At 45.3% G+C, this 23,771-nt stretch overlaps 1 long non-coding RNA gene across 2 annotated transcripts in view; it reads right to left on the bottom strand.

The window, feature by feature from the left end:
• Positions 1-23,771, bottom strand: part of LOC139587501 (uncharacterized) — a 53,373-nt gene that overhangs the window by 1,975 nt on the left and 27,627 nt on the right. The window contains exons 2-4 of one of the 2 annotated variants that reach the window (XR_011678415.1): positions 22,218-22,318; positions 16,735-16,803; positions 4,532-4,744 (exon numbers count right to left, since the gene is read on the bottom strand). This is a non-coding gene — a long non-coding RNA (uncharacterized lncRNA). The remainder of the gene's footprint in view (positions 1-4,531; positions 4,745-16,734; positions 16,804-22,217; positions 22,319-23,771) is intronic. The other variant, XR_011678414.1, reaches the window with a different exon arrangement.

Below are 23,771 nucleotides of genomic sequence, written 5' to 3'. Positions count from 1 at the left end.
AATATGCAAAATACTCAGTCCCCAGTCCAGGTAGCTCTCATTTATTCAGGTTTCTAATTCTGAAGACAAATGGATGGCACAGAGAGGGAAGGCTGGCAGCAGAGCCCAGGAGCCCTGAGTCTGCTCTCCTCATCCTGGAGAACAATGTCAACACTGAGGAACCATGCTCCAGTGTTGCTCTAATTAGAGCAAACAAGCTACAATCAGATGCACTTTATTTGCACTCTACAAATAAAACTATGCCTAAAACACACCACAGAGCAAAAGCACACAGGGCACTGGTAATAGATGGCATAAAATAAAACAAGCAATGATAAAAGCTGCTTGATAAACACATCAGCCTGGCCAAAGGCAACACATTTCAGAGGAAGATGTTTGTTTTCAGTAAAGCTGCAGCAATCTCTCCAGCTACCAAGTGAACTTTACAGAGGATTAGCAGTGCTGGAAAACTGAGTCCTCTTTTCACCCAGAGAAAAGCTGCTGCACAAGGGCATTACAAGGCCAGAATTGCCACTGATAAATCTTATTTCTGGGCACACTGACCTCTTGGTGGGGGTAGGAGGGGATGCCCCTCTTTGCTGAGGTCCCAGGCAGTCAGAGCTGGGGGTGCTGAGAGGGGGAACGTCCCTGCCTGTGGGAGAGCTGAGACCAGGCACCCACCTGGGGAGGGCCTGGCACACATTCAGCTGCTGGCAGGTATTTTAGCTACAGTCAACTTTCAATTACCTACAGGGAGCTTAGATGTCCCTGACTTCCCCCAGCACTGCTGGCCATGGTCCAGTGCTGTGGAGGGTGATGCAGGGGATGAGCAGCTCTTGCCCTCCTTGATGTGCTGGCGGCTGCTGCTGCAGAGGAATCACCTTTGGCATTTCCCAAAGTTTGCTCAGCAGGTCTTGCCTACAGGTGCTGTCTCATGCCTGCCTTAGCTCTGCCTGGATATGGGAGCCATTCTCCCCTGCCCCAGGGTCAGCTTTGGCAGAGGCCTCGTTGCTATTCTCAGCCTCCTCTGCTGATGCCACGCTCTACAGTTACACTTGACAAGCTGCCTTTGGAAAGAGCTGCCCTCCTTTGCAGTGCCAGCTAACTGCAGGGACCAGCAATCATCAATTTCACTGAAGAACCAGCAAATCAATGGCCTCTGGGAGAGATCCTGGAGTCCTGTGGTCTTCCTTCTACCAAGGCTGCAAGTGTAGCTGCTAATTTGTTGTTCTGTGCATGCCTATCCCAGTGGCTGCTCATTAAGTGAGACCCACCATCATTACTGCTGATGGCAAGAAATGCTCAGACCCCCCACTGAACTGAGAGTCTCTAGGAATAAATGGGATGGGATAATTTTCATTATCTGCTTTTCAAACACCAAGAATTCAGTGACCAAAACCAGCAGGAAATGTGGATCAAGGAACTTGCATTTCCTAGCCAAGGGAAAGCATATCAAAATCAATTAACTGGGGCATGAAATAGTTGTGGCTCTCTCAAAGGAAAATACTGTTTAGCTTACTTGTTCTACAACTAGTGTTAATGAGTTATCATGACTCATATTTCTATTTACATCCCCAGGAATCAAAATGGGCCAGAGTGTGCTACTGTATGCTTCTCAGGACAAAGCAGAAAAAAGGAAAATAAATGTACAGGAGCACTTGGATTTCTACAAGCTTTCATGTGGCACAGCTTTCATACTGCTTCTCAATTTTTGGCCTCCTGACACCTCAGAGGTCAGAGCTTCTGAGGTGTCAGGAAAGCTCTGACTGAACTTTCAGCTGCTGAAACAGGCCCTAGTCCTGATGCAGCAATATTTCTGAGCTTGCTCAAGTGCACGAGTCAAACATACACTTAACAAGTCTGTTGGCTCCTTAAACCTGACACCCAGCACATATTTCCTTCCCAGCTGTGCATTACACACCATTTATCAAGGTAACTGCAGCACCCAAAAGTGTGAGCATCAGCAGGAGAACAGACTGGCTGCAGCTCTTCAGATACTCGAGAGTACAGTTCCCAAGAGACCCCTTACTCACAGCTCCTTAAGGTCTCCTGTTTCATGGACATCACTCTCATGATCCCACATTGCTGCCACTGCCATCAGGTGACCAAAGCAGGCAGCCAAATCCAGAGCTGCCCTTGAGATCTGAGCACAGTGACAGAATTGCAGCCTTTATTCTGGATTTGGCTTTGATTTATCACACCTGCCAGTCCTAAAGGGGATCTGCATTCCTCAGGGGATCAGCACTTAACATCACATATCAAATCCACCGGGAAGGACAGAGGGACATCTCAGTCATGACCACCACAAAGTGTTGGGGCACTTACAGAGTTTTTCAAAAGGAATTTGGACAATTGATTTGGAGAGGTTTCCTTTGGCTCCTCCCAGTGACAAACCTGCTCTGAATTCATTGATCTGTGCAAAGCCGTGAGCCATGTTTGACTCTCAGATCAAACATGATTTTTGTACATTTTTGATCCTCAGTGAACCAATGATCTGAGCCAGTAGCTCAGACTCACTCAGCTGGAGTCACAACATCTGAAGTCTCAGTCTGGATATGCATCCTGCAACTCTGCCCATCTTTTTTTCTTCATGTGGCACAAACTCTGTTAATGGGGAGTGTTTAGAGAAGATGGAGCCAGACCTTTTCGAGAAGTGTACAGCAGAAGGATGAACGGTGATAGATTTGAAACAAAATAAGAGGTTGTGGTTTTGATAGGAGGAAAAAAAGGATTATCATGAGTTTGATGAAGCAATTGAACAGAGAGGCTGTGGGATCTCCATCCTTGGAGATAATTCAAAATTCAGCTGAATGAGGCCCTAAGCATCCTGCTGCTGCTGGACCTGCTGGACTAGAATTGAGCAGAGGCCAGCAGTGGTCCCTTTCCATTCAGCCCAGCCTGTGACTCTGTTATGAAGCCTCTTAGCAGCACATGGAAAAAAATGTAATCATTTCCACTTCTTCTTCTTCTTTTTTTTTTTTTTTAATGGAGCAGCAGCAATTCTTGTGTTCCTGGTGAAGAACTGAGGGGGCAATATGGCATTTGATATGCCACCAAGGAGAAAGAGACATAAACCATAATATAAGCCTAGAGATCAAATCCTATCAGTAGCTGAGCACATGCATTGAGCTTAATGGAATTTGAGGCTGTCTGTCATTTTGTAATATCAGTTTTTAGGAAAGAGAGCCAACATGAGATCCTCTTCACACTAATGTGCATGGCAAAATGTCCAGCAGGCTCAGTGAATGCCAGCAGGGGTGGATGCCTCAATTTTCAAGCTCAGCACATGCAGTGTGGTGGAGTCTGACAAAGATGTGTGCAAAGTGCTTCACCCCATCCCTTTTTGTAGCTAAAACCAGAAAGCCCAAAGGTGCACAAAGGTGGCATTTCCTGAAGGGAGGCTGAAATTGCATCCATTTCCCTTCACTTCCCTCCCTGGTGGCCTCAGCTGCTCTGGATGGCTTTCTGACTTCCAGTGACTTTTGCAGCAAAACCTATTTTCACTCTGGGCTTCAAAACCTGCTCAAACTTTTCTTCTTCATGGGGAAAGACACAAACACCAGCTTGTCTCTCTTCTGTCAAGGAACATGCAGTGCCAGACATGAAGCATCAGATTCTGTATTCTCAATTGAGGCTAATTAGTGTAATTAGAAAAGAAAATCCACTGGGTATTTGAAACAGAAATTGCCTGAACTGAGAATCAGAGCAGCATTCCATGAAGGAACTGGACTGCCTGATACAATCCCAGAAGTTCCCAAATGCTTCTTTGGACATCTCCTCCTTGGGTGAGGAGGAGAGCCCATTGAAAGCAGCTTCTTTAGCTTGCTTTACAAGCAGCAGAACTCTGATCCTTTAAGAACTTCCAAAAAAACCCCCACACTTGCAGAAAGCATGGTTCTGCCCTTCTGAGCCTGACCCCTGCCCTGATGCTCTTGTGAAAAACGCCAATCACCTGTTTTAAAATTTTAAAAGTTTAACAGTAATAAAATGGTTATAAAAATAGTAATACAAATTAGAGCAATAAGAATTTGGACAATCAGAGTTAGGACAATAAAAAAGTAAAGAATGATGAACATTTGGATGCTTTCCTCTTGAAAGCATGGCTCACTAACAAAGGATTAACTCTTAAAGCCTGTTGCATATTCAAATATCTCATACATGATTCAAAAATTCTTTTCAAACAAAGGGTGTTTTCTGGTTATTGTCAACTTCTCCCCCTTCATCTTGTAAATCATGGTCAGACTCCATGGAGTCTGCAAGGAGACTGAGTCTTCCCAATAAGGAGGCAATAATTCTTCTCTTTGAGATCTCAGTGTCTTGTTGCTGTTATCTCTGTGCAAAGAATTTCTTGATTATCTCCTCTCTTTCTTGAGCTCGTTAAAAAGTATCTTACATAGCATAGTTTCTATTTTAACATTATGTTAGAACCTAAAACTATATTTAACACACTAAAGAGAATTAATACAGCATAACTTTCTAACATAACACCTATAATATTAATTTTAATATTTGCAAAAAGCCAATCATATAATACACATTTTTCACACTCTACCTGTGGATGCTGTGCTCTGTGGGTAATCAAAACACCACTGGATGCCTCAAAACAAGAGCTCCTACTTCTCCAGCTGGTGAATCTTGTCCACAAAACTGAGTTCCAGTGCAGCATTCCTCCTATGGTAGATGCAGTGCTTTTGGGAGTAAGAAATTATCACCTCTGGCTTTTAGAAGCAGGGGTCTTGGTGTTGGTCATATGAAGAGCAAGATGCTGCAGAGAAACAAAGCAGCAGATAAGGAAGAGGATAAATAGGAGGAGGGTGAAAAGGAACAGAAGAGAAACACAGAAAAAAGAGAAGCATGAAGGACCATGTAAGATCCAGAGCTCGGCTGCAGAGCAGCACTTCCCCACATCCTAGAAATAAATTTGAGTCTGGAGCTCAGGCTCTAGTACTTCCTTGAGTTCTGAGAAATCCTCAAGATCTGAGACCTGCATCTATGGCTGGTGCCTGGTTTGACAGCAGGCCAAAACAAGCTCCACATCTCACTGCAACTTGACTGTGGAGAAAGATGCCTGTAAGACCAGTGTCCTGGATTGCCAAGCAAACTGTATTCTATTTGCCATCTTATTGAATGTCACTGCATGACTGGTAAGAACTACAGCATCCCATTGGGAGATGCTCCGCCCAGGGGGAGGAGCCAAGCATTCCTACCTGGATATAATCTGGAGATTCTGGAACACCAGCACAGCTTCTCCACTGGATTTCCCAGAGGAACAGCAACTGCCTCTTCCACTGGATCCTCAGAGGAAGACTGTACCTTTCTACAGGATCCCTGCTCCAACAGAACCACACCTGACACTGCAGGAGGGCTGGAGTCACAATTCCAATGGGACTGCCACCAACACCCTGACCCACCGGGTGTCAGGTTGTGTTCTGACTCTGTCAGTGTTGCTTTGATTTACTGCATTGTTTAATTTTCTTTTTTTTTTTCTTCCCTAATAAAGAACTGTGATTCCTGCTCCCGTATTTTTGCCTGAGAGCCCCTTAATTTCAAATTTATGACAATTCAGAGGGAGGGGGTTTACATTTTCCATTTCAGGGGAGGCTCCTGCCTTCCTTAGCTGACTCCTGTCTTTCCAAACCGAGACACTCGGACAGAAAGCTTTTGGCCTGGACACAATTCTTCTCTTCTACTCTCAGATATTCTTTGTTTTTTGTGACATGAAGCTAAATTCCCTTGTTTAATGGTAAAGATCAAATGGATTTGTACTGAACAGAAGGGAGAGGTATTGCATAAGGACTTGTTCCTGTGTTCTTTGATTAGCCTGCCTATTAGCCTTTATCTCAGACTCTTGGAAACACCAGCTTTCTATCAAAAGGAAATGTCACTACTTTAACTAATATACATTTTTATTTCCTTTGCAAGAAGGTCTAATTAACTTTTCTTTTTTTTTTTTTTTTCTCAGTTCAGCACAGCTTTAAAAAGAATATTTAATGTCAGGCATTAAAGTTTCCATATTGGCTTGCAAAGGAAATCTTGACTCACAGAGATTCTCATCAGGAGAAATAAAAGGCAGACTATGCCTCCCTTTCCTGCCCTGCAGAAGAAAGGATTTGAACCTATTCCACAGGTGATTTTATAACTGAAGGGAGCTTTTTCCATCCAATCCTTCCTGAAAAAGTCTAAGTGATGGGAGAGCTGCCTCCAGCACCCACTACCTCCAGCATCCTCATGCTCTACTCAAAGAAATGCTGAATCTGCCAGGCCTGATGCTCTCCCCTGTCCAAAGTCAGGAAAAGCTGCCAAATGCATGCAATCAATGTTTTACATTTCCCCCCAGCTAAATAATTCTCCAGCTTTACAGATCAAGCAAAAGGCATTAAAATTGCATTGCAGTACTGAATGCCAGGCCCTCTGAAACAGAGGGCTTAAAATTATAACAGATCTATTGAACACTTGTTTAATTTTGTGTCTCTGCTTAAACTCCTCGACTGCAGACTTCAAGTGTAAGCACATGCTTTGAGAAAAAGCAATTCCAGTATTTGCAGAATCAGGGCCCATCTGAGGCACTGTTCCTATTCCATAACAGTCCATGTCATCTCCTGATCTGAGCCATCTCCTGCCACCCCATGGCAGCCTGATGGCTGATGCAAGACCTGTTTGAGAAACATTCTTCTTTACCACTATTAGGGTTATTATTAACATCACAATGCAGTTTATAGGAAGGCACAGACCGCCACATGCCAGGAAAGTCAAAAGGATTTTTTTGAGGACTACATTCAACAGCAAGGGTTTGCCAGATGGGAATAGATCCCACTCACCTACTGATTATCTTGTCCACCTCCACCTTATTGAGGGAAAGGTCTGAGGTTGTGAGCTGAAAGAAGCTATAGCAATGCAAAGCACTACCAGGAGCCAGGCAGCATAGCTGAATAGTCAAGTTTTTCTCAGAATGGGGGCACACAAATGTTAACAGGAATCCCCAAGGTCATATCCCTTTCCCAACCCTGCCTCAGTGTGAACTGGTACTGTGAAGTGTGAAGATTTCCATCTGAGTTAACATTTTTTTTTTTTAACACAGCAAACACTGCTTTTATCTAGGGGAATATCTGGTAATCTACTAAACCATTTTACTGCCTGTGCAGATCGTGGAAGGAACATTTGAATACAGCTAATTGCTAAAAATAGCCCCATTAGCAGCAGCAGAGGAGCTGGCAGTTCTTTCAAGCCACATTAAAAATACTGCCTGAGTGTGACTTCAGCAGACATGCTGCTGCCAGAGTGAGTGGGACTGCCTTGTCCCTGCTTGGGATTTCCTCCAACACATCACACAGCTCGTGGGTCCCAGGGTGAGCTACCAGGTCTAAAAACATGACTGCAGTGGCAGCCACGTACCTCATCATGCCTGTGGCTTCCTCTGTGCAGATCTGTATGTTTCCCACTTTCAGGATGTGAAAAATGTGTATTTTATGATTGGCTTTTTGCAAATATTGAAATGAATATTATATGTGTTGTGTTAGAATCAGTGCCAGGCTGTGTTGGGACTCTGGAAGGGGTCACGAGTTTTCATTAGTATCTTGTTAAGCCTTCTGTCTGTATCCTTTCTCTATTCTTTAGTATAGCATAATATAATGGTATATTATGTTATGTTTTATATTATATTATATTATATTATGTTATATTATATTATTAGCCTTCTAAGAACACAAAGTCAGATTCATCATTCCTTCCTGTCACAAAGAACCCTGGAAATACCACACCAGGGACCAAAGCCTCCCCTGTGACCCTGCACAAAGGATGAACTCCAGTGTTGTAGGCACATCACACCATGAAGATAAGGCCTGGCTTAGCAGCAGTATCTGCTTATTGAAATATTCTTGAAATATTCCTATTCCTTGCATTGTTCCCAGAAAATCCAATACAGCCTGCCTGATAAACTTTCTCACATTAGTTGAAATGACATATTGATCACTAATTAAACCTAATGATGGTTGTTGCTGCTAGCTGAATGCAGCAGCTGCCCAGCCTGGGTGCTGCAGGAGCACAGACAATCCCTGCTCCTGCCTCAAGGACTGCTTCTCCTGATTGAATATGCAAAAATACCAGGATTCAAGTATTAAAGCTCAGCAGATCAATTCAGTGGTGTTACACTGAGACTGTATAGCAGGTAAAAATCCCCTCTGCCTGCCCATTGTTGCACAGTGGCTGCTCACACTCTCTCCCTTCCACACTCTGGCAGGGCAGCAGCCCTTTTCTGGTCATATCCCAGACACATGGCAGTGGTGCCAGGAATGTGACATTCCCATTGCTGCCACATGGATGCAAAACGTTTTGTGAAGGGGTTTGGGCTGACCAACTCCCTCAGCCCCCTTGAGCCAAGAGTACAGGCACATCTGTGGTGTTTGGGAGTGAATAAAAGTGTCCCAACTCAGCTGGGGGCTGGCAGAGCTCAGGGGCACTGCCATGTGCTTCAGGGCACAGGCAGATGAGCTTTTTTCCCAAAATAACACACATGCATCACGCATGCACACGTTGAGCAGCTCCCAGTGTTTCCCCTCAGCTGAGATTTGTTTTGTCCATGTTGCCAAAATTCCTTCTCCCTAAAAATACCCACCCTTTCCAAGCCCATCCCACGAGCTGTCCCGGGCACCAGGGCAGCCTGGCAGGGTGCAGCACCAGCAGAGCTCTCCTCCTGCCACTCCAGCATTGCCTCTCTGCACACATCTGGGGGGGCTGAGGGTCAGGGTTTGCTTGCTGAACTCCACACTGCACCCTCACAAAGCATTTTTTGTTAGTTCATGCAAAGAAATGTGACGATTAGAGAAGATTCCATTAATAAATTAACACATTCCGTCAAAGGATCCCAAAGCATTTCTGTCAACACACTCTTCACCCCCCCCCCCCCTCAGCTGAGCGAGGCAGAAACCAGCAGGATCTCCTTTGCAAAGAGGAAAACTGGAGCCAAGAGCCCCCTGCATGCCAGGGACAGAAGTCAGGACCCTCCAAGCTTCTGTCCCTTGCTCCAGCTCCTGGGCTCAGCTTCCTCCTGGTGACAAATCAGCTGCACCCGTGCTATGGGAGATGACAAAGTTATATAAGTAGGAAGGAGCAGGATTCTGGGTGTGGGGGAGAAAGATCTCCTGGGGAGAGGGGACATTTTGCATCAATCACTCCCTCCCCCACAGCCACCCACCAGCTGCAGGGATTTTTCAAAGCACTAAAGATGATACTGTTTGGTACATTTTAATCAGTTTCTTACCTCGTGGAATTATGGTAGAAACGTTGCTTAAAAAAATAAAAAATAAATAAATGTAGAGGCACAGCAATTAGGGGCTCTGTAACCTGCAAAAGGGCTTTGTAACCTGCAATGGAGCAACAATTGTGTGCAGCCTGGCCACTTCAGACACCTGGTGCTGCCTGATACCTCATCTCACCCTGCTGGACAATAGCTGAGTCAAGCACTGGGGCTGCACTTGAAGAGTGCAAAGTAAATCAGAAAAGCCTGGCAAGGAGAGATGGGGTGCTGAAATACACACTTTGCTAAAGGAAGGGAGGGAAACCAAACTCTGCCCAAGAAGGAAGAGAGCGTGCTGGAAATGGGCAATAGGAATGGTGTTCTGATCCCAGTTTGACACTCTAGAAAAACCCTTGGTGCTAGAGGTCAATTTGTCTCCTTTAAAAGAACACTGGAGATCTTTGTCCCTGTCCTCATTTCCCTCTCAAACCTTCAAATATTTGTTGTGAGCCACAAACATGGAGAGAAGGGAAGGTGCTGAGGCAGCTCTCTGGGCCAGAAGGGAGCAGCACCAGGGACTGCTGTTGTCACAGTGGCCATGGTCAATTCTGCACAAAACAGCAGCTTTTGTGCTACTGCTCCTCTTTGTTTGTGTTAGAGTTGTGCCTGAAAAGCCCTGTCCCTAGAGGGGAGAACACCAAGGGAGTAGAAGAGAAGCTGAAATCACAGAGGGAAGTCTGGCCTGCTGCAGCAATCCCTTCTGGGCCATAAATCTATCATCTCTAATTTTAACAAAATGCCTGAATCTGACAGGCATGAAACACAATATCATCCAGGCTAGCTGTGGAGACACAAAAATGCATTTCATTTCTCTCATTCCTTGGACAACCATAAGAATAAAAGAAATACCCCAACAGGCATCCAGACCCTCCACCCTGTCTCAGATCACCTGAGCCTGGACACTTTTGCTGCAGCCTCCTCAACTCCCTGCTCAGTCCATCAGGATGCAGAGCTGCTGTTTAGGGATGCTAAACATCTAAAAAAAATCTGCAGAAGTTGTAAATCTGCAGAAGTTCACTCCTCACCGTCTGGAGAAGTGCACATTATTTCTCTATGAAATTCATCCCCTAAGCCAGGTGCCTTGTGAAGGGCACCTTAGCTACAGTGCTGTGCAATTTGGTGCTTATTTTACCCCCTTGTCTCCATGCTGGCCCACAGGAATGGTACAATGCCCAGGGAGAGCTCCTATAAGCTGGAGGACACACTCCTTAAAAAGCAGAGTGAACACTGTAGGGTCAGATAAACCTTGGGAACAAGGATGCTGTGGGGAGGGCAAACCAAGCATGTGCAGGGTGCTCACCATAAAAAACACTGCCAGGGAAAGGTGCCTTGGAAAACACTGCCAGGGAAAGGTGCCTTGGAAAACACATGCTTGGTGTAAGGGTCTCCATGGGGATTCATCCCATCCAAGACATCCAACTGAGGTATTTCAGGTGAAGACTGACATCACCAGGCTCCTCCTCTTATCATTGAAAGGCTCAACTTAGCCCTGAGAGCAATTTTGTCCATGTGTGTCACAGACATGTTTTATGAAAAATCCTTTCCTTAGGATTTTTTTCTCCTGAGAAGCTGAGAGGCCTCAAAAACAAAATGTAACCAATGGTTATCTGCTGCTGTGGAATGCAACAGGTGCATCTGTGATTGGTCTCATGTGGTTGTTTCTAATTAATGGCCAATCACAGTCCAGCTGTCCAGACTGTCTCAGCCACAAGCCTTTGTTATCATTCTTTCTTTTTCTATTCCTTGCTAGCCTTCTGATGAAATCCTTTCTTCTATTCTTTTAGTATAGTTTTAATATAATATATATAATAAAATAATAAATCAAGCCTTCTGAAACATGGAGTCAGATCCTCATCTCTTCCCTTGTCCTGGGACCCCTGCAAACACTACCACTTTGTGGGACCACCTCAGGGTACTTCAAAGTTCTGCTTGCCCACCTGAGCTGCTGTAGCATGGCTGGTTGATGCCCATAACCCCCTGTGGGCAGTGGTGTGAGCAAGAGAGGAGGGATCTCACCCTGACCCTCACCTCTCTGGGAGCCAGAACCAGGTCTGTGTAACTCTGCAGGCTCTCATGCTGTGCCTCAGTGGGACCCATGGGGCTGAGCCCACCCTGCAGGCTCAGCTGGGCACCTGCAGCAAGCACCAACCTGATGCCAGGCTCTGGCCCCAACACAAGTCCAAGCTTCCAGCATCTCCTCCCCTTGGCCAAACATGCTGAGAGGGGAGGAAGCAGACTCAGCAACAGGCTCAGCCCATCTGCTCCTTGTGCTTTGGTGCTGCAAAATTAGGAAAACATCCTCCCAGCCCCTGCCAGCAGCACAGAGCAAAGGGGAGGCAGTGAGGGATGGAACGCGTGGGTGCCAGCTCTGCTAATGCAGAGGGGAGGCTTCCTGACCCATGGAAGAGGGAAGGAGTCAGCCAGAAAGACACCAGAAAGTCTTCTCAGATTCCTCTGACAACACAAACACCACAGCAAGAGGCAGGCACAGACCTCATGATTGAAGCTCTGTGACAGAACTGGTGGCCTGAGAGCAGCAGCTGATGGGAGTGGGAGCTGCAAGGACCAGCCCCTGCCTCTTGTGCCAGGACACAGGAATGGAGAGGAGCTTCTCTTCCTGCCATTCCCAGAGAGAAATGTGCCATTAATAGGTCAGGAAACCTCTCCCAAGGAGCCCTCAGCAGCAGCATGTACCTCTCCTCCTGGCACAGGCACCTCTTGGTCCCCCAGCCAGGTGTGGGGAGAGAAGCAAAGGTCCAAGTGCCCTGTTCCTCTGAGAGGCAGCAAAGAGAACATAGAAACAGTGCAGGAAAACCTCCCAGCCCATGCTAAGGCAGAGTGAGGAGCCAGGGCAGCAAGGAGGGAGCAGAGCTGTGCAGGAGAGGGGCTCCTGGGGCAGCTCTCTGCTGTCATCCCTGGGGCTGGACACAGCACAGGACTGATCTCATCCTCCTCCAGTGGCTGCTGGGGTTTGCCAGAGTGGGAGCTGGACTGCTCTGCCCTCTCAGCCATCACAGAGCAGCACAGCACTCCTGCCAGCAGCTCAGCTCTTCTGCCTTTACCCCCACATCTGCTCTGCTCCCCCACCCTGCCAGGGACTGAGCTGTTATTAATGGACTTGAAAATCCGCCAAGAAAATCTCCCAGCCCAGATTTTGCCTGCCCTTTGCCCTTTTGCTGATTAACTCCAAAAAGCCTTCTGAGAAACCTGCAGCTGCTGAAATGCACATCTTGCACAGCAAGATGAAATCTGTCTTTCCTTTTTTACTTTTTTTTTTTTTAGCAGCAATTGCTTGCTTTTAGTAAATGGAAGAGTAATCTAGAAAATGCTTGACACTTAGGCCCACTCTTCTTTAGCATATCAGTTTACACTGCACAGAAAGCTGTTATTAACTGATAATAATTCAGTTAACATCAAGTGCCTGAGATCTTGCAGTACAGTTGCCAGCAAATGGGCAAAAGCAAGTCTAATTTATCCATCTGGTGTAGGGAGCATAAAAGGGAAAGTTGCCTTTGCTACAAGACAGAGGAGGCTGCAAGCCAGACAGAAAAAAAGAAAGAAAATATCCTGACACTTCTGTCCAGCTGGAGAGACCTTTTGTGCTTGGGCTGCTTAGAAGATGGCTGAAAGGAACACATAACTTGGGACAGGATGCTTAAAGGTCAAATAAAACTTAAGCATGACCAGGCATAGCCTAAAAAAAATCTTGAACCTTAAATCAGATTCTGATTAGCACTGGCTGAAGGCTGACATGAAGCTCTAACATGGGGATTCTCAAATGCCCATGGCTCATCACCACTCCTGCACTAATCAATGTCTCCTTGATATGAAGCCAAGGCCAGGCCACTGGATATTTGGTATTCTGTTCCAAAGTATCCCCTGGATCAGAAGGAAGCCCTGGAGGCCCTTCAATTGCACTGCTAGTGCTGTGTGCTCTGTTTTATGGGCAGGCCTCACCTCCCTGCTCTGCCTGCACTTGGATTTTATTTCTTATCCCCTTCCAGGCTTGTGGGACCACAGAGTTTATAACACAGAGCTGTTCTGCTCCTGGCCAAAGCCAGCAGCACAGAAGGCAGCTGTAGGCTGCTCTGTCTTTAGGCTGTATTGATTAAGCTACAATCTGTGTGGGAAGGGGAAGAATTTCATTTGGTGAAAGCACCTGAAGGGCTCCTGGAAAGCTCTGATGGGGTCAGAGCTCCAGCACTGCAGGGAAAAGCTGGAGCAGTCACTCTCTACAGAGCTAAGTTGAGCCTTTCAAGGGACAAGAGGAGGAGACTGGTGATGTCAGTCTTCACCTGAAAGACCTCAGTTGGATGTCTTGGATGGGATGGATCCCCATGGAGACCCTTACACCAAGCATGTGTTTTCCAAAGCACCTTTCCCTGGCAGTGTTTTCCAAGGCACCTTCTCCTGGCAGTGTTTTCCATGGTGAGCACCCTGCCCGTGCTTGGTTTGCCCTCCCCACAGCATCCTTGTTCCCAAGGTTTGTCTGAGCCTACAGTGTTCCCTCTGCCTGCTGCCCAAGGAGTGTGTCCCCTCAGCAGTGACATGTCAGCCTGGTGCCCAGATGATGAGCCCCCACATCAGGAGGCTGCTGGGGTAAAACAGGGGGGTCCTGGGTGAGGCAGTGGGGAAGACAGACAGCAGCCAGCTCTCCCAGTCCTAGTCCTCATGTGTCCTGGATTGCAAGGCAACGTGTATTTTATTTGCCATCTCTTAGAGGTGGGGCAGGTATCTTCTGTTAATTGGGCAGTTTTCCTTATCTCTTCCATAAACCAATCCTCCCTCCAGGGAGATATCTGCTGCTAAAGGGCCATTGAGTGTCCCTGCATGGCTGATAAAATTACATCATCTCATTGTGAGAATCTCCACCCAAGGGGAGGAGCCAAGCATTCCTAGCTGGATATAATCTGGAGATTCTGGAACACCAGCACAGCTTCTCCACTGGATTTCCCAGAGGAACAGCAGCTGCCTCTTCTTCCACTGGATCCTCAGAGGAAGACTACAACCTTTTCTACAGGATCCCTGCTCCAGCAGAACCACACCTGACACTGTAGGAGGGCTGGAGTCACAATTCCAATGGGACTGCCACCAACACCCTGACCCACCGGGTGTCAGGTTGTGTTCTGACTCTGTCAGTGTTATTTTTTGGTTTTTTTTTTTTTTTAATTTTCTTCCCTAATAAAGAACTGTGATTCCTGCTCCTAGATCTTTGCCTGAGAGCCCCTTAATTTCAAATTTATGACAATTCAGAGGGAGGGGGTTTACATTTTCCATTTCAGGGGAGGCTCCTGCCTTCCTTAGCAGACTCCTGTCTTTCCAAACCAAGACATCATGCTGTGAAGGTGCTCTTACAGGACAAATGTTTGCATTTGCTGCCTCTCTATGTCTCACTCGCTTTTTCTTTCAATTTCCAGCAACCCTGGCTATTGTTCTACCCCAGAATGACCCCCTTTACCCCCACCAGAGGACAAATTTAGTGCATATTTCTTAAAACAGGAGACCTCCACCGAGGGCTGTCTGCTCAGCCCTGGCTGTGCTGGCCCTATCCCCACTCCTCAGGCACCTCCAGTGCTTGCTCCCCAGCAGCTGGGGCACCTCCTCAAAGCCACCACTGCCACTTACCATGGCCCAAGTGCCACTCCACTGCCTCAGATCCACCCAGATATCCATCTACATTCTCTAGGAAGGAGTCCACATGAAATTCATCAGAGATTTTGCCATTCAAAAATCAACAACAGACAAGCCCAAACCAACAAACAAAATCCTCAATCTCCCATTTGGCCTTTTTTAGAGTCCCTTGCAGTGCAGCATCAGGCTGGAACTTTGTCAGCCTGACTGTTTCCTTTCACTAGCTGACAAAATGCCCCAAACCTCCCCGTACCTGAAAAGACCTGCCCTTGTAAATGATTTCCCACCACTTGTCAATAGATAGTGACAAATCTTCCTTCCCCCAGGGCTTCTCTCACAGCTGCCAGCTGCTCTTTCTCCTGGCTGAACACTGAATTTACCCACTTAGGTACTGCTGTTCACAGGTGTGACAGGAATTCATCAAGTCCCGCCAGGGCTGAAGGAGCCTCTGGGAATTCAGCTCCTGTTTCTCACCTCTTCCCTCTCTCTCATCCCTGTTAAGGAAAGCTTTCTTTGGCAGTGGCATGGAGAACATAACATTAAATCTGAGCCCAAGGGGATGAGGTGGGCAAGAGGAAAATGGGGGCCAGAACTGCCTTTGCTGGGGCCTGAGGCTCAAAGGTGGCACCACTGGAGAACTGCTAATAGAAGGGTCTGGACACAGGGATTTTAGGCTAATGCTGCAATCAAGGGGATTTAATAATCCCCTGCATTATTAGCATTTAATAATTTATCACAAGGGAAAGGAAAAGCCCTTTGAGGCTTCAGTTTCCATCTCCTCCACCTTTGTGCTTCCCAGGAGAATCAGTATTTGTGGTTTTTTGTTGCTCATTGCACTGGCCCTGTCTTCTTTTGCAGTGAGCTGGGAAGGTTTTCCTAGCTCCTTGCAGGTGGGGATGGTCATTTGTGGAGGGTGAAAAGATGTTTATAGTCTTTGATAAGGGATAAACCCCCTCCCCTAGAGAGCAGTAACAGCGCTCTCCTAATTGTCAAAGCAGCCATCTGATACCAGCTGGCTCTCCCAGGCACAAACCAGCCACCCTCTGCAAATGACTGAGCAAATAAAACAGTTTCATATGGCTGGTCCCCAGAGAGTGACAAATCTGCCCCTTTGTGCCATCACACAGCAGGAGGAGCTGGAAGCTCCAAACATGTAGGTGGTTTCCACCCATGCCAAGAGAGAAGGGGAAATGCCAGTCTGCCCCTGGAGTGATTAATCCTGCAAATGAACCAGCATTTGCTTCAAATGGGGATGAGTTTTCTTTAATTAACAATGATTTCCATTAAAGCTGATGGCTCAGATTAAATCTGAGAGCTCATTCACCAGCTCCCCTGTTTCTGTGGAAGGGACCAGGTGGAATGTTTGTGCCACTCTGAAGGACTGAAGAGGCCTCAAAGGGCTGGCACATGGAATAAAGGCTGCATAAATAGTTTCTGCACAGATTTTTAGGTTCTTACCTGCCTAAAGTCTTCCTGTGAACCACACAGCAACTACTAAAATCATCCCAGGCAGCTGAGGTTTGAGAATCACAAAGCTGTCAAGCCTTTCAGTCTGGATCCAGCTCAGTGTTCTTGCAGTGCCCTCTCACATCACTGATGCAGGTGTGACAAAACACATCTGGCTCAAGGGGAGTGCTGTCATCCAGCCTTCTTTGGTCCCAAATCCTGCAACTGCTATGGATCCCAGGGGCCACACCAGGAGTAGCCATAAAACACAGAAATGAATCAGAAGTGATGGGAGATGCAGAGGAATTGAGGGGATGGAAAGGAGGTGTGTATGCATGGGGGGGAAAAAAAGCAGTAGGAATTGCAATAGGTAAAGAAAGACCCACCTTTGATTAGCAGGCACACTCCCAGGGAAGGAATTGGGAATGAATCTGGGCCACATCTTCACCCTTGATCTTGCAAAAGAGAAGGAGAATGAAGTTTGAATTGAAAGAAAAAAAAACGCCACCACAAAAAACCCTACAGCAGCATTTGATCACACTTTGGATGCTTGGTGAAAATATTTCCTTCTGAATTATCAAAAGAAGAGCACAGAGCAGCAAGAAATAATCCCAAAATGAAATGAGACTGAAGATTAGAGTGGTGTCTCTGGGAGGCAACCTTCTCATCTGGCCAAGCCACTGTAGCCCAGCTCACAGTGACAGAGTTTAACCAAGAAAAAGCCCTGTCAGGGCAGAACATCTTGTTTTGATAGAAAATGTGGTCTTTACAAAGTATGAGGAAAAGAAAGCACAAGATTTGATGGAGTTTCAGATGTCTCATCTTACAGAAGGCTGGGCACAGTGAACAGGCTCCATCTCTGCTCTAGCATGTGCTCATGGAGGACAAATATCTGGGGCAGTAAATTGCTCTGATATCCTCCTGGATGTCTGTTTGTCACAGGCATCTTTTATGAAAAATCCTTTCCTTAGGATTTTTCATCCTGAGAAGCTGAGAGGCCTCAGGAACAAAATGTAAACATTGATTATCTGCTGCTGTGGAATGCAACAGGTGCATCTGTGATTGGCCCATGTTGGTTGTTTCTAATTAATGGCCAATCACAGCCCAGCTGGCTCAGACAGAGAGCTGAGCCACAAACCTTTGTAACCATTCTTTCCTATTCTATTCTTAGCTGGCCTTCTGATGAAACCTTTTCTTCTATTCTAGTTTTAATGTAATATATATGATAAAATAATAAATCAAGCCTTCTGAAACATGGAATCAGATCCTCATCTCTTCCCTCATCCTCAGACCCCTGTGAACACTGTCACATCTGTTTACTGCAGCATGTCTAGCAAACCAATATCTGACTGAAAATCGTTGGATTCAACATAGAAGGAAATCAGCAGGAATTAATGGGAAAAAGTCTGTATTTCCTGACAAATAACACACAGACACACCAAAAAAAAAAGGACCAAACTTTACTTCAGCAGCCTGTTGCTGTGGTAGCTTTTCTGTCGCTTTCTACTGACAAATTATATTCCAGTGTAAGACACAGAATAGTAAAGTTCTTTCAAATGCTTCATGTAGCTAGGAGAGATGAGACAAAAGGAAGCTCTATTTTGATATCTGTCTCAGGCAACTGTCACCAATTAACTTAGTCCCTTCATGACTTAATTCCCTTATCCTCACAACTTCTCAGTGAGGGCAGACTGTGCTGCTCTCCATTCCATGGGCCCCCAAGGAGCCATGGCACAGAGAAACAAGGGGGGCTCTTGGCTTTTCCCATTCTAATTCTCACCAAGTTAAAATCATGGCAAAGTAGTAGTCAGAACTCTTAAAAAAACCACAAAAAACCCTCAAAACCCCAAAAACCCCCCAAACAAACAAGCAAAAATCTCTTCATCCCTGTAAGGAAACAGGGTCCAGTCTGCATTCTACTGTAATAGCTCAGTGCTGAACTCCCCTGCTCTCCAAGTCAGTGACTTTATGCTGGCTTGCTTAACCAAGCCAGGTCCAAGGTCAGGGTCATGTGTGAAGCCAAATACAGAATTTCAAGCCTGCTTTGGTTTCTTTGAACTGGCTGATCTATTTCAGTGTTTCAGAAAAGAGCTGGCCCTCTCAGTTCTGGCAGGAAAGGAAATAGTTTGCAAAAGTTCCCTCCCTTGATGTAAATAAGCTGCAGCTGCAGCAGCTGATGGAAGCAGCATGATTGCAGCTCTATTTAATTTCAGTACATGTAATACATGTCCCTGTTGGTTATTCAGAGTATACATAGTGCTCTATGCACCTGGCAGAGTAAGAGCAGGATCTATGATTATTAGTCCCCAGATATGTGCTTAGTACAGTCATTTCCCCAATTCTACTACCTGGGTAATTTGCTTGAATGAGGAGGTGAATGGCTTTGGCTTTGTTCATTCATTCTTCATTCACTTCTTGGTGTTCAAGCAAATTAAATCCTTGGTATATGCTTGCACAGGCACAGTATGTTTTAAATTAGCTCATCCAAGTGAATCAGACCCAGGCCAAATACATTAATTTCATAATCAACAAAAATGGAGCAGAAGTGTTCAGTGTTCAGTGCTGGTGAGGCCACACCAGAATACTGGGCTCAGTTTTGGACCCTTCACTGCAAGAAAGCCATTGAGACACTGGAGCATGTCCAGGAAGGGCAACAAAGCTGATGAAAGAGAACAAGTCTTAAGAGGAGTGTCTGAAGGAGCTGAGGATGTTTAGCCTGGAGAAAAGGGGGCTCAGGGAGCACCTTATCACTCTGCACAGCTGCCTGGAAGGAGGCTGCAACCAGGTGGGGTCAGTCTCTTCTCTCAGGAAACAAGAGACAGATGACTGGACATGGCCTCAAATTGTGCCAGGGGAGGTTTAGATTGGATATTAAGAGAAAAATGTTCACAGGAAGCATTGAAAGAGGCTACCCAGAGAAGCAGTGGAGGTCACCATGTTCACCACCAAGCCATTTTCTCAAGTGCCATAGCCACTTCTTTAGAAGTGTTCAAAAAACATGTGGCTATGGCACTTGAGAAAATGGTTTGGTGGTGAACATGATGGATGGTGGTGCTGGGTTAACAGTTGGGACTTGATGATCCTTGAGGTCTTTTCCAACCTTTACAATTCTGTGATTCTGCCCTTTGGCCACCATGTTCTGTTAATTCTGGCCCTCTGAAATTCAGAGCTGACAAATCACCTGGTGATCAAGAATCATGCTAGGAGAATATTCACACACATAATATATACAAATAATAAAGAAATGAAAAAAATCAATCAATCATAGGCAGGAAGAAAAAGCTGGTCTTATGTAGAAGGTGAGATTTGCCTGAAGAAACCAATTGTATAATGGCACCAAACTACATAAAGAAATCTTTCCTGATTTGTACAGCTTTTACCTCAACTTCCCAGAAGTTAATAACTCTTTCCAGAAATATGTGTTACCACTGCATTCAAGTGCAGTTTGCATTATTTATTTTAATTATATATCAAATTGAAAAAAAAAAAAAGTAAATGAATGCCTCATTTCACTTGCCCACAGAGCACCTGTGAAGAGGGTGAACACTTCCATATTTATGTCTCCTTTTTCTCCAGTCAGCAAGAGAACTCAAGTCCCATTGGCAGTCACACATAACAGTTGCTTTAATTAGTTTCTCCCCTATTAGAATAATACCCCTTTCCCTAAGAATTGTCCAGCTCATCCAGAAAAGGCCATTTTGCTTGTGATAACCTCATGCAAACAATCTCAGCTTCCACAGCATCATTTCTCCCTCACTCCTGGGAAAAGGTCAGGGTAGGAAATATAACAGGGAAACTGTTCCCAGCACATTCCCACTGCTGGGCCTCTGAGTTTCATAGTCCCTGCTAAGTGACTTCTCCTGTGCTGAGTAATTCTTTGGAGATGTCACTGCAACCACGATCCACACTTAAGGCATGGCTTGCTACAGACATGATTTATTCTTCCAGAATCACCTTGTTATTATTGCAATTAAATTGTTCCTTCCCCACAAACACAGTGGTAGTTGAAGATTTTCTTTGAGCATTTCTGCAGGCAATCTTAGCATGACAAAAGGACATTCATTCAAGAGCTGCATGTTTCCATCAGACTTTAATCTCCTGAAAACAAAATTTCAAAGCGTATTTCCAGCAGAGCTCTCTTTAACCAGGGGGCTGCTAGGGGAAATAAAAGGCCTTCACAGGTAAGTCAGGAGTTACTCACAGGACCTGACATTCACTTCTGTTACAGCAAAGTGTTTGACTCTCTGAGTCACATAAAATATTTTTGATTAGAGAAAGAAATTAAGGGGGAAAAAAAAACCCAAAAAACCAACAAACTCCAAAAGCAAAATAAAGTAAAATCCAAAGAGAATCCCATGGGGAACTGAAATCACAGTCTCTCTCACTACTGGTCTCAGCTCAGAGCTAGCCTTGCTCCATTCCTTTTCCTGGCCTGTTGCCACTGCAAATCAGTGAAAATCTCTCCCTCCTCTTCCATGGTGCTGGTCTCTGCCAGCTCTGCTACCTGAACTCAATTTCTCTGTGGCCAAATAAATGCCAGAGCCAGTAGAGGAAAGCCACAGAACCATGCAGGGGTTGAGGGGAGAACATTCCCTTCCCTGCCTGGCAGCTGTTGGATCATTGATGGGAAGCTGCACCCCAAAGTGCTCTCCACTTGTTCCCAACCTTCTCTCTCTCTCTCCAGGGCCCTACTCAACCACCTTAGCCAGGAACTGGGCTCAGCTGACTCCAAGCAGCTCCCCAGCTGAAAAAACCAGTTACCTGCAGAGGTCCTTAATGATGCTCTTCCAAGTCCATCTCCCTGTGTTCCTCACATGCTCACCCCTAATAATGAATTTATGCCCTTGTACCTCATGACATTTACTCTTTTCTTTTTGTTAATATTAAAGGGCCACTTGTTCATGGATATTTCCCCACATGATGATGGGCATATTCCAGTGTCTGAAAGAAATAATACAGTGTTTCCACAGCAAGTTCTACTGCAGGAGCAGCCAACACCCTGAGCTACCTGCCAGGCTCCTCACCCAGAGGCCAGGCACCCATCCCTTGTTCCAGGGACACCTTCACAGGCAGGGAACAGCCACAGCCTGCCAGGGGCTGCACTGCCTGGCTCCTCTCTGGAAACCCAGGGCACTGGGAATATTTCTCTGTCTGCTCTGGGGTGCCCTGACACCCAGGGGAGCACTGACTTTGACCCTCGCTCATGGAGAAAGTTTCCCAGACTTCCAGATAGACTGGAATCCACAAAAGTGTGAAAGAGGTTCTAGAGAGCAGTGTAAGTGTATCACTTGGGTGAGAAATTTAGGTTTTGGGGATTTTAGTATGTTGTGGATGGAAGCAAGATGGAGGGCACAGGGTGTCATCCTGGGTTTCTTCTTCATGATTCTTCTTCCTTCTTCTTCATGGGTTTGGGTGGCATTTTGTAATTGGGCAGAAAAGTTCCCATTGTGGGCCCTTTGGGATCAGTTATTGGGTTAAAAGGGAAAATAATCTAGGTGTCAGTTCTTAATTGGATAGTTTAGTCTTAAAAGACCTTGTAACAAGAGATTGTTGGCCATTTTTGTGTCTTGCTGCCAAACTCATGGTTGTGAGACTGTTTTACTGATAATAAATAATAAACACCTGAGTCAGAACATGAACTGCTGTCTCCAGTGCCTTCAATGCAGACCCAGAGAAACCCACAACTGGTACCCCCACACTACTCCTTTTCTTGGGAAAGAGGAATTTCCCAGCAATGTCTCTTGGTTCTCTGTGATGGTTATGGGATGTAGCTGGACTAAGAACAACACTTGTTGCAGAGCTGCTCTGATAGGGACCTTTCTATCTGATTTCCCTACTTGAGTAAATGCAGTAACAAAGGAGTCCTAACCTTTTCCAGCAGGACAAAGGGTCACCAAGGCTCCAGGGTCACAGCCAGCTCCTTGCTGCTTTCTGAATGTGTGAGCTCTTCCTTGGAAGTCTGACACAGCCCTGTAAAACAGAGGAATTGGTGCTATACTATCGTATTTTCTGGGTTCCCCGTTGTTGGGAGGAAAGATGAATCTGACTCCATGTTCTTAGAAGGCTAATTTATTATTTTATGTTACTGTGTTATATTAAAGAATACTACACTAAACTATACTAAAGAATACTACACTAAATTATACTAAAGAATAGAGAAAGGATACTTAGAGAAGGCTTAACAAGATAATAATGAAAAACTCCTGACTCCTTTCAGAGTCCCAACACAGCCTGACTGTGATTGGTCATTAAGTTAGAACAACTCACATCTTGGATAAACAATCTCCAACCACATTCCAAAGCAGCAAAACACAGGAGAAGCAAATGAGATAATATTGTTTTCCCTTTTTCTCTGAGTTTCTCAACTTCCCAGGAGAAGAATCCTGGGCAGGGGGATTTTTTAGAAAATATGACAGTGACACTATACTTCCATAGCACAAGAGGATAACTAATCTTTATGAGGTGCTTTGAGACTAAACATGATAGATGTGTAAATTTTGTTATTTTAATAGACCTTCCTATAGTACTTCACATTGCTATTTACTGGCATTATTTTTCCTAGGCTATTTTCAGCATCATTTCCCATACATAACTTGAATTTATTCTCCCTTTGCCTATTTAAATTATTCCTACAGAAAAGGCTGAGAGCTTAATAAGAAATTCGAATGGTACCTGTGTATTTTATCTCAGGTGGCAGATCTGACACCTCTGAATTAGTGCAGTGCTTTGTATTACATTCTGCTAGTGAGGGCTGTGAGGTCTTGTCAGAGCTCATAAACCAAACAAGGTGGATCCTTGAATGGAAACCTCAGAAGAACACCCACATGCCACGTGAAGTCACATTTCACCTTCTGAATCATCAGTTTTGCCCCTGAGTCATTTCTACAGCAGGGGTTCAGCTAGGTGGCTGAGGTTCTTTGCTGAGGAGAATTATTATAGTTATATATATTTTTTAGAGTTTTATTTTTTATCTTTTTTAGAGTTTTATTTTTTTATATATATTTTTTAAGAGTTATTATAGTTACTACCATTCAAAATGCATTCAGAGAGAGTCCTTACCATTAAAGAGCTTGGAATTATTACCCCACAAAGAACAAAACGATGTATTACAGGGATTTTTCACAGGTAGCAGGCAGTACTTTATCTTAGAACAACCTGCCAGCAATTTCACTTGGATTCAGTAATTTTGTCCTTTTGTCTGCCTGCAGCAATGCCAAACCCACAAGGTTTTATTTTTTTTCCAGGCACTTGGGAATAACCACTATTACAGGAGAACCAATTGCTGACCTATGCAGCATTCTCCTGGAATTTCTGGACACAGCCCTGACTCTGGCCCCACAGGAGTGTGAGCTCTGGAAGCAGCTGAGCCCTGCAGAACACTCTGAGCTCCTTCTGAGAGCAATTACAGACCAGGAGAAGGAGC

This window comes from Agelaius tricolor, unplaced genomic scaffold, assembly GCF_023055355.1.
Source record: "Agelaius tricolor isolate 1412-34295 unplaced genomic scaffold, bAgeTri1.0.p SCAF_1, whole genome shotgun sequence".
NCBI lineage: Eukaryota > Metazoa > Chordata > Aves > Passeriformes > Icteridae > Agelaius > Agelaius tricolor.
Note: the sequence above shows the minus strand (reverse complement) of the source record. Positions and strands in the feature narration are given on the sequence as shown.